Consider the following 10,578-nt stretch of genomic DNA (forward strand, 5'->3'; position numbering starts at 1 on the left):
AAAAGAAACTTTGGAGAACAGAAGGACTTTGCACAAAATATTCGAAGTGAGAAAAACACGGGATGTACAACCAAGAATATTTTACCCAGCAACGCTATCATTTAGAGTCAAAGGACAGATAAAGAGCTTCCCAGACCGGAAAAACAAACAAACAAACAAAAAAACCTAAAGGAATTCATCAACACCAAGTCAGTATTACTGGAATTATTGAAAGGACTTCTTTAAAAAGAAAAAACATGTATCAATAACATGAATAAAGAATGGTAATAACTATATCTATCAACAAGTACCTCAAATGGTAAAGAATTAAGTGCTCAAACCAAAAGACAGAGTGGCTGAATGAATAAGAAAACAATACCCCTACATATGTTGCCTACAAGAGACTCATTTCAGATTAAAAGATTCATACAGACTAAAAGTAAGGGGATGGAAAGAGATATTGCCTTGTTGGACCTAGAGGTATGTGCTGAATGGAATAAGTCAGAGAAAGACAAATACCATGTGATTTCATGTACATGTGGAAACTAAAGAACAAAATAAACAACAACAACAACAACAAAAACAGAAATAAACTCATAGATACAGAGAATATTTTGAGGGCTACTAGATGGGGTGGTGAAAAAGGATGAAGGGATTAAGAAGTACAAATGGATCGTTACAAAATAGACATGGAGATATAAAGTGCAGCATAAGAAAAATAATGGTGTAATAAATATGTAAGGGGGAAGAGGGGTACTAGATTTAGTGGGGTGATCACTTTGAGTTATATAGATTTCTAATCACTATGATGTACAACTGAAACTCATATATTATTGTATGCCAACTATAATTGAAAAAAACTAATTGAATTGTACAATGTATACGAGCAACTAATTATCTATTATATTTCAATAAAGTTAGAAAAATTATTTTAATTAAAAGGCTATTTGTGTATATATATGTACATAGAACCCAGTATGCGTATGTGTGTGTGCATAAATAGTATCTGTGTTTGTATGCCTGCCTGTCCAAGACTGAACTGCATGTTTATTGTTTTGATTGTCCTGGAACATGAACAGCAGGATATTAAGTGGGACAAATTGAAGGCATCATCTCTCTTTACTGTCTCTCACAAACAATGCCAAACTGCTGAAAGTGAGCTATCTTGTTGAGTCCTGGACCCTGGGCGTTTATATAGATTACATATACATATACGTATATGTATAAGAGGAGTAAAGGGGTGCTAAGCATGGAGTTTGGAGGAGTTTCTTCTTTTCTATTTTCAGTGCAATGATCACTTTATCATTTAAAATGGCCCCTCAATGTTAGCATATCTTAGTTGGGGTCAACACAGTCTGTTAGTCCCATCAGTTCCCATGAATCTGAACAATCTTTAGTGATGCCTGAGGTCCCATGCCTCATTTAGGAAACTGTCCTAAGAATGCTCTATAACAGAAAATATGTTTTCTTTCAGAAAGCGTTTTTTGAACTTCCCAATCGTGAACAGAAGGCCTTCCTAACTGTTAGCACTAGACGGTGGCTTCAGTATTTGTGAGCTCCTATGAGGGGTAAGTAGGATGAGAGTAATTATTTCTTCATGAGGTGGATGTTCTCCCTCATCTCTCTCTAACCCCATTTTATTTTAAAATTCGGTAATGGCCATAGTCACAGTCCTGAAGTTATCTATTAAACATTTCAATAAACACAAAGTTAAATATACTCCAAATTTTAGAGAAAATATACTCATTTTATAAATAAGTTCAGAGAGAAGTTATGATCTATCCAACTCAAAGTAGCATAATAAATTAGAGATGTGGTCACCAGGAAAACACCACTACCGACTGAATGCCCTCTACATGATATACTCAGATATTTATCACATCTCCAAAATAACCCCATGAGACAATGTATCCATTAAGATCCAGTCAGAAAAACAGAAACCAGACCATTTTGTTTGTTTTACCAAAGAGATTTTAATGTTAGGGATTTAACAGCTATTAGAGAAGTGAAAGAGCAAAAGAAGACCTCTAAGATATAGTACAGGAAGTAGTTCTTTCCCATAGGGCTAGAAAAGAAAGGGCAAAGGTTGGAGTTACTACAATGTAGAAGCCTGGACTAGGGAGCACGAAATTTTCTGTTTTGTTTGAGTCCACCCAGAGTCCTCATTCCAAATGTCAAGGTCTCACTGCTTTCCAATCAATGCCCTAACTCTCACAGTAAAGACTCTGCAAGGCCATGAATTCAACTTGTCATAATGATGCGTCCTGCATCAAAAATTAAGAGATTTTTTTTTTAGAACTGCCTTTGCAGTTCTCTGGTTCTCTATGACTTGAGCTGATCATTTTCTTCCTGTAAACATCCAGCACACTCAGAAATAGCCATTCTATCCTATATCCTTGCAGTCGCAGTGGTTAAACACAGTAGCCACTGGGCCCCAAAGCCACTTGCTTTAGTAGGTATTTCATTGTCATCAACCACCTGATTAATCATGGTAGCACAAGGATCACTGCTGTGTTCAAGGACAGGGCATGATCTGAATCCCACCTTGAGAATCTGTTTCCTAGAAGTCTGGTGGTCTTCAGCCAGGCTCCAGTCAGGAAAACAGAAACCAGATCAGCTTTTTTTGACTAAGAAAATTTATCATAAGGAATTGGTATATAAGGAACTAAAAAGGCAAAAGAGGGCAGGGCAACAAAGGGAAGGAGTGGGATTATTTAGAACCTAGAAGCTAATGGTGGTGCCTCAGAAGCTCAGAGAAAGAGTCAGGTGGAGCTGGGATCCAGCCCTTAAGGAAGGGATACGCTTGACTGGCGCCGATGCCCCAGGAACTCAGATGACAGCCCCTTGGAGCTGCACCCGGACCTCTGAAGAGGTGACTCTGACTGGTGGTATCTGTGAGAGAACGTACCAGGAAAGGTCTGGAAGACTGGGGGCGGGGCGGGGGTGAATCTCGGGAACTGAAATCCAACAGCCACACCACAGTCAGGAGGAAGAATCATTGCTGGAGTGATGCGGCATTGAAACCGGAAGCAAACCCTTTCTCCCTCCTCCAGCCTTCCTGTGGCCCTCAGCGCCCCCTATTGGCAGAGCGGGCAAAGCGGAAATGCCCCTTGCAGAGTCCGAGTCCTAAAAACACACCGCGGAGTATAAAAAGGTGGATTTGGAACCGAGGGCGTGGCTTAGTAACCAACTCAGGTAAGTATATTGTTCTGATTTTAACACATGGGGAAACAGGCTTAAGGCCACAGTGCTGGCCCAAGCAGAAGCCAGAATTTAAAACCCACTGTTTACTGCCGAACGCTGTTTACTTTGGGTTTTTCTTTTACCTGTTAACTTGGGACACGGTTAAGATACTATTATATACTGAGAATCCTCATCTGAAACTTATTTAATCCACACACATCTGCTGTGGACCAGAAATATCCCGTGTCAGGTAGGCAGCCCTTGGACAGGCAGTGCTTTATGTAGACGTGGCCATTCAAACCAAAACTTTCTAAGAATTTTTTTTTCTTAGAATGGTTCTTTTTTTCCTAAGACTGGTTTTTAAAAGAGAGTTAAATTGGACTTGTATTAAAAACAAACTTTAGATAAATGCGTTTAAATAGATTGTTGCATCTACTTTGCAAACATTATTTAGACAGATTTTTACGGGATTACAAAATTCTTAACTAGATTCATGCTGTCAAATCAACATTTATTATGGTTTGTAATTACATTTAAAAATTATAAACTATACAGGAAGTACAGCCTAAGGACATTTTATTGATATAAATAAACTTTAGTATATAAATATAACCCAAGAATATGCTTATATTGCTTATGAAAGTTAGCTTTATCCGAAATGCCGAGTTCCTATAGTTTTCATAAACCATATACAACCATAAAAAGGATTGAAGTGAATCCAGTTTAAAATATCAAAAATTTAATTCAATATAAATTGTAAGTGATCTATATGTCAATTTTTTGAAAAATATTAGAGTTTAATATATTGACGCATTTTGAATGTCCTGAAAAAAACAATTAATGGGTTTTCTTTTGCTTTTTATATAGTTTTCCATTTCAAATGGGAAATTCCTCCTCCTCTAGGTGTCTCTCAGTAATAAAATGAAACTATTACACTGCATTAGTGGTTTTCTCTTGGGCTTCTTGTAAGTATTTCATTCTATAGTTGTTGATTAAGTACAGCCATTCTTGATTATGTCAGCCACCAAGAAAGTAGGGGTGGGAAATTTGGGCAAAGAGAAGGCTCTTGTCTTCAACCTCCCCTTCAATTAGGACAGCTCCAATTTTGTTGCTTTTGTATATTGGGATTTATTTAGAGAAAAATCTAAAAAACAGTGTTTGAGGACTCATGGATTACGTGATTTCTAAACCCCTTTCCTGGTGCAAAATCACGTTGACATCTGGCATGTCCATTCCTCAAGAATCTTCTGCACAAATCATTCCCTTTTCTCCCACATTCCCTCTTCAGAGTTCTTTACTTCTTTCTGAAATGACTTACCCTTGACTGTAGAAGAAGTCAAACAATTTATATTTAATATACATGAAAATTCTGGATCCAGTGTCCATTTTGACTGATCCTTGGTCACTAAGAAACATGCCCTCCACATGGCATTCTTGAAGTAGTAAGAGTTATTATTTTTAAATCTTTTAATTCTGGATTAGGGCTTTTGCACCATCTGCTGGACATATTTAATTTTTACATACTATGAGAGAACTGTACATTTATTGTCAATTATCTTTTAAAATATTAATATTTTTAAAAAATTGTAAAATATATTATAGGATATGTGTAAGAGTAGAAAATAATAAAGGATAAGACAACAATTCAGAGATACCTACTAGTAATATCTAATGTTATTTCTTTCCATACACAGAAGAATATGTTAGCTTTCTGTTTTGGCTTAATTTTTTTTTAAACAGAAATTTGAGATCAACACTGGCCATTTAGGTTGTTCCAGTAATGAAAGGAGAAGACACATTACAGAGATATGAGATTTATGGGAGGGACTGCTCTCAGTCCCTGCATGTATGTGAACCTTAAGGTTTACTTTGCCTATTATGCAAGGCATGAATCTTATGCCTTAATTTAACAGGGCAGGGTGGGAGTAGAGATAGGATTGGGAGAGTGGATTAGACCCTGGAAAAGTGCCTTGTATTGCTCAGATCCCCAGGAAACAGATCCCCAAGTTACTATTCCCAATGGTAAATTGTGACATCACTCCTTTCTGTTTATGGATATGTACTGAGCACTGTGCTAGTTACTGCAACACGTGTTATAGAAGGAAGAAGTCTTATAGATGCTGCGCTGAAGTGAGAGAAGTCCAGGAGGGGAGACAAGTATGTAAATAACTATAATAAAAGCTTGGAAACATAGAAACAAGAATGCTTATCCTGACTGGGCAACAGGGAGTGTTTCACAGTGGCAGTGTTCAAAGCACACTGTGAGGAAAGCATAAGTGGGTCCAGGAGGTGGGAACTTTCCTGGCATTTAGTGTCAGGTTAATGGAGGGATTCTGTGACAACAAAGCTGGGAAGATAGACTTAGATCATGTCATGGAAGGCCTGGAATATCATGTCGAGGATCGCAAAGCACCACAAAAGTTTTGGAGGAGGAAAGTGATACAGTGATTTTAGGACGCTATAGCTGTGGTAGTGATGTGTGAAGATGTGAAAGACTAAAGGCAGAGAAACCAGGTTAAGGTCCAAAGCTGACCTGGTAAATATGTGAGGGTGTGAAACAGAGGCAAAAATTCATTATTCAATGCACATAGGAAACAGCACGATCAGAAAACCACATCATGAATAATTACTACTAACTAAAGTAAAATTTGGATCCAATTGTGAAAGAAATCTGAGAGCAAACGTATGGTTCTGTGGATCTCTAACAATATGCAGAGCCTTCCAAAATTAAGTAGCGCATCCCGAGGGGTCAAACTGGAAGCAGTTTCCTTGGAATTGCATGTCTCTGATAGATTTCCATTGAGTCCCTAGAGCCTGAGAAACATCATGGAGTAACAGAGAAAATGGAGCAGAATGGGAAATGCACAGACAAATCACTCTCACTGTCGGAGGGACAGGGTAGGGGAGACAGGGTAGATGGCAATCAGCCCTGCAGATACTAGTCTTGATTAGTTAATGGACCAGGGACATTCCAGGCTTAAATGTAAGTCAGGAGCACTTGTAAGCCTGGAGTGGAGGCTTATGCCCAGAGCAGGGGATTGGTGGGGAAATTTCCAAGTGAACATATCTCTATTTGCTGTCTTACGTCATCCCTCTAGTCCCTCTTCCCATTATCATTCCACAAATAGCTGTCCCAGAAAGAATGGCCTCCATGTAAAGATCACAGATAATCAGAAAAGATCAGAATGAGACCTCTGCAAAGGCACTGGGAAAAAACAACAGATAATTGTTAAAGAATACATAGCAGAACAAATGCACTATAAATCAGAAGAAAATACGAACAAACTTCTCCATGTAATAAAAAAAATTTAGAAAACATTTCTACTTTGAAATGAGATCAAATCAGAAATAGGACTTAAAAGAGATATGATCGAAAAAGAGAGAAGATAAGTAAATTTGGCTAGCAGAGACAGACCAAATGAGATTTATATCCACAAATGCTTATATTAGGGGGAAAAAAGGACTGAAAATTAATGTTAATAACATTAACATATACCCCAAATAGAAGAATACGAAATAGAAAATAAAAATACAAGGAAGAGAAGGAAAGAAAGAAAGAAAAGAAAGAAAGAAAGAAAGAAAGAAAGAAAGAAAGAAAGAAAGAAAGAAAGAAAGAAAGAAAGAAAGAAAAAGAAAGAAAAAGAAAGAAAGAAAGAAAGAAAGAAAGAAAGAAAGAAAGAAAGAAAGAAAGAAAGAAAGAAAGAAAGAAAGAAAGAGAAAGAAAAAGACAGGAAATAAAGAAAGAAAAAAATGAAAGAGAAAAGAGGAAAAGAAGGGAAGAAAGAATGGAAAGAGAAAGAAAGAAAAAGAGGAAGAAAGGAAGAGAAGTAAAAAAAGGAAGAAGGACAGGAAGGAAGGATGGAAGGAAGAAAGAAGGAAGGAAAGGATGGAAAGAAGGAAGAAAAGCTAGCTTTTCTTGACAAGATGAGAAATCTGAGAGAGAAGGCATAAACAGTATTAGGAGTAAAAAGGGAGACATAACCGTAGGTGCTCCATCCATAAAAGAAAACATGATTATATTATGAACAAATTTATGTCAATAAGTTTGAAAACTTAGAAAATATGGTTAAGGTCCTAGAAAAATGTAATCTACCAAAACTGTCACAAGAAGGTGGGGCGGGGGGAAACCCTCTAGATTCTCATGTGAACTCTGCTTTCTTAACAATTAATGGTGTATATCTTTCTTCATTTCAACAAAGACATTTCCACAATATTTTAATGGCTGCATTGTAATTCTCTAATTTTGTTTGATAATTGTTAAATTTTCACTCTAGCAATTAATACAAGATACTAAATCTTTGTAAAGAGCTTTATCTTCCCTTAGAAGAAATTCCCCAAAGAGGAATTGCTGTGTCAAAGTTTCCCATTTTAAAGCTTTTGTTACACAACGGCTAAAATTTTTTTAAGTTGTGATGTAGGGGAAGTTTACATATTTTAGAAGGTTCTAGTTGGGGTGGGAGGGGTTGTCCAGGCTATAATTAGGCTGAACCCTAGGTGTACTGCAATAGCAGCTGTTTGCTTATTTAGACTCTAATGAATGTCATTCCCAATGACAAAAATGGAGTGTCTGGCAGGCAGATGAAATATGGCAAGGCAGAAGAGAGTAAGCAGAGTTATGCAATTTCAGGATCTCTAGCAGCTCTGTTTTAGAAAATCATTAAGGTGCTTTTACACAATTTTTAATCTGGACAGAAATCAGTGTCAGTATGCATGATGTGTAGGTGAACAGTTTTTAAAAGAATTGCTTTACTGTTGTACTATTGAATTGTTTAGTACTATTATTTATTATAATTATGATGTATTTATTAATAATATTACTATTAACGTAATTATTAGGCTAATATCGCTCTACTAATTTGATTTACTAATATAGTATACTTATGACTTTATAGACTACTTTCCATTCTCAGGAAACATTTTATATTTGTTGTACCTAAATTTATTCTGGTATCTTTCTTCCATTATATAAAACTTTTGCTCAAAGCAGCTCCATCTGCCTAGAATGCTTTTCCTACTCCTTATCTACCTATATTTCTCTGTTCATTTTCACACTTCACCTGGCTGATAAGAGGTACTTAACCAATGCTTCCTGGGTGAATAATTCAAAAAGTCCTGGTAATAGATACACCACTTGTGTGCTTCCAGTGATAGAGCTACTGGTCCTGGCTCAAGTTACCAATTCCATTAATTTCTGGCCCTCCATAATGATTGCCACTAGGAAGTCTGCCTTTTCAAAAGTATAGCTCTTCCAGTTTCACAGTGTTAACTATACCTGCTATTTTCATTTAATAATATATTCTGGAAATCACTCTATATCACTTCATAGAGATCTTCCTTATTCTATTTTCATAGCTGCGTAGTACTCCATGTTTATGGTGCATGTGAATGTATTATAATTTATTCAACACTTCCCTATGTATGGGCATTCCAATATTTTGCTATAATAAACAATAATATAATAAATAAGCTTATGAGTTGTGTTACTTTTAAGTACAGCGTATATTACAAATTAATATATAGGTAACTACAAACTGACAAAATAAGTTAATACAACTCATAAAGATTTCTACTCTCCAGGAATTAATAGGTAAGCTGAGAAGTGTTTTAGTATGTGAATCCTTCATTTGAGAAAGCAACCAATTTTAAATTACATTCAAGTTATCCTTTAGAAAACCTGAGAATATCTGAAGAGAAAGAAATATATATTCTTTGTAAAAATCATGTCAAAAGTGCAATAAATTCTAGATCAGTAAATTCAGGTCTTAACTTTGAAGAATACTCTTTGATCTTTTAAAATTAAATTGTCATCTTTTAAAAACATGATATAAAGTTCTGAAGATTTGTCAATTAAACACTATTAGTTTGAAAAGCTATTAGATTATGCTTGAGAAACTTAGAAATAATCCAGGATAATTATTTTATATGATTTATTTACTTTTTAAATTAAAGAAATAAGAGGAAGTAACTTTCAATTCTGTGGTGCACTATTATTTCACAGCACTTTAATTTTTTTTTTAAGTTTCAGTTGGGACTTTTTGTGGTTGGTCACAATCCTCATCTTTTAAAAGCTTTTTCTCCATCTAGTTATAAGAGGATTACTGTCCTTGCATTTGGCTCTTGATATGTTTGTTCCTTCTGTAGCAAAAAAAAAGTGTGGTTAGATCAGTGAAGAGTGCCTTCTCCTGTTGTTTGTGTAAAAATAAAGCCAGATGTTGGCTAAATAATATATTTTTTTGTAAGTTGTGATTGTGGAAAATATGGTAGGATTTTTACCTTTGAGGTTTATTAGTCCTTAACTGGCAAGATGGAATTGACAGTCCTTAAGTGGCAAGATAACAAATTTTTGATCGGCAAAATGTACTGTATGTAATCTCATACAAAATGTAATCTCAAAAAAATAGCAGTTGCTTAATGGATATAAAGTTCAGGTCAAATATACTTAAATCTGGTACCACCTTAAGGTTTCCCATTATTGCCAGATGGGTTGCAAGCTCTTTTTTTGTTTCCTTTCCTTGTTCTTTGCAGCAAAACAATTAGGTATGATGTGGTGGTTTTTACCCTATAATTCACAAATAGAGTGGTTTTAATGACTCACAGCACAATATCTGAGTCCTAGTGGCAGAGGACAATGGTTAGAGGGTTGTAATTTAGAGATTAATAAATGTCTTAGACACAGCTTATGAACATGGTTTAGTTTTCTCTTGGGACAACACAGTTTTTTCTTAAATAGTTTTTAGCTTATATATACATATTTTAGCAGCTTGCCAGGGTGTGTGTGTGTAGTGTGCTATTTACACTGAAATATAAAAATAGCCAGGAGGAAGTTTGGTGTTAATATTAGTTGAACAGTTGAAGTTGAGATATGAGACTGAGCAGTAGAGTCAAAACTTAAACTCTAGATTCATTGCTTATTGCAAATGAAAAATGAATGAGGAGATAGATCATCATTTCCTGGTTTCATGTGATTTTAGAATAGACTTGTGGTGGAAGAGAAAATTAACGATGATTACATCTATACCCTGCCCCTACAAACCCCTCTGTTTTTCTACCTCTCCTCCTCTCAGCCAATATTATGAAGGCACTCAATTATAGGAGCACCTTAGAGACCTATGACTTTTTCCCTAGAGGGTTCTATGGTTTCTCAGCAAAACAAAGGAAACAGGCAGTACAGTTTCTCTTTTTCCTCTGTATTTTTTTCTTCTTTTTCATCTAACTCAAAGGTATGTGTATTTTCTCTTTACTACTTACTGCTTCAGTTGGACAAGGCAACTCTCATTAAGAAATAGAGAGTAATGGAACTGTGGAAAGTCATAATTAGAAAGGCATTCCTTTTCCAGATATGTATTTAAACTTGAGTCCCTCTGAGGCTGGTAGAGAAGAGGCAAAAACAAGCCATTGGATATTGACTCTGAATTA

Source organism: Pteropus vampyrus, unplaced genomic scaffold, assembly GCF_000151845.1.
Source record: "Pteropus vampyrus isolate Shadow unplaced genomic scaffold, Pvam_2.0 Scaffold39, whole genome shotgun sequence".
NCBI classification, from domain to species: Eukaryota; Metazoa; Chordata; class Mammalia; order Chiroptera; family Pteropodidae; genus Pteropus; species Pteropus vampyrus.